Below are 347 nucleotides of genomic sequence, written 5' to 3'. Positions count from 1 at the left end.
TTTTTTCATTGCTTACCCTCTTTTTCCCTAACTACCAAACCTCCTTTTATCAAAGAATTTAACATTTAATCAAATGCCCAGAGAACGGTGCTTGCTATCAGAGACCCCTTTTGAATAACCATGCACGCAGGAACTCGGGTCCACTTGCTCATTTGCATATCAGCACGGGAAGGCAGCGACATGCTAACATTACGAGCTTAAAACTTTTTTATTCATTTATCTATTTACAAAATATCACAAACCTAAAACTTTGAATACTGGTTTATATTTTCAAAAATGTCCCTTTTATAATTCATTTAAATTTTTCGTTATTATTTTTCATTATTTGATTTTATGTGTGTATATTT

The sequence above is a fragment of the Penaeus monodon genome, chromosome 33, assembly GCF_015228065.2.
Source record: "Penaeus monodon isolate SGIC_2016 chromosome 33, NSTDA_Pmon_1, whole genome shotgun sequence".
Classification (NCBI taxonomy): domain Eukaryota; kingdom Metazoa; phylum Arthropoda; class Malacostraca; order Decapoda; family Penaeidae; genus Penaeus; species Penaeus monodon.
Note: the sequence above shows the minus strand (reverse complement) of the source record.